Raw genomic sequence first — 312 nt, 5'->3', positions numbered from 1 at the left:
GGGCCTGGAGGACGCCCCGAGGCCCCTCCGAATCCCGGGGTCCCCACCCCTGTCCTGCCACCCGCCACGGTGGCCCCTGGTTGCTGCCAGCGCTGTGACACCCCGAGGTGGCTCTGCTGCTGCTGCTCCTTGGATCTAATCCCGATAAATCCAAGGGTTGGGATGCTCTGAGCGTGCCCAGATCGCGCTGCGAGTGGGGGCTGTCCCCCCAAGGACACAGCAGAGCCGCGCTCAGCTCTCCAAAGCGGCCGAAGCTTTTATTTCATCTACGTCCAGGGCTGCCAAAGCCTGCGGCCGGTGCCCGGCTGGGTG

The sequence above is a fragment of the Corvus brachyrhynchos genome, unplaced genomic scaffold (assembly GCF_000691975.1).
Source record: "Corvus brachyrhynchos isolate BGI_N302 unplaced genomic scaffold, ASM69197v1 scaffold212, whole genome shotgun sequence".
Lineage (NCBI taxonomy): Eukaryota > Metazoa > Chordata > Aves > Passeriformes > Corvidae > Corvus > Corvus brachyrhynchos.
Note: the sequence above shows the minus strand (reverse complement) of the source record.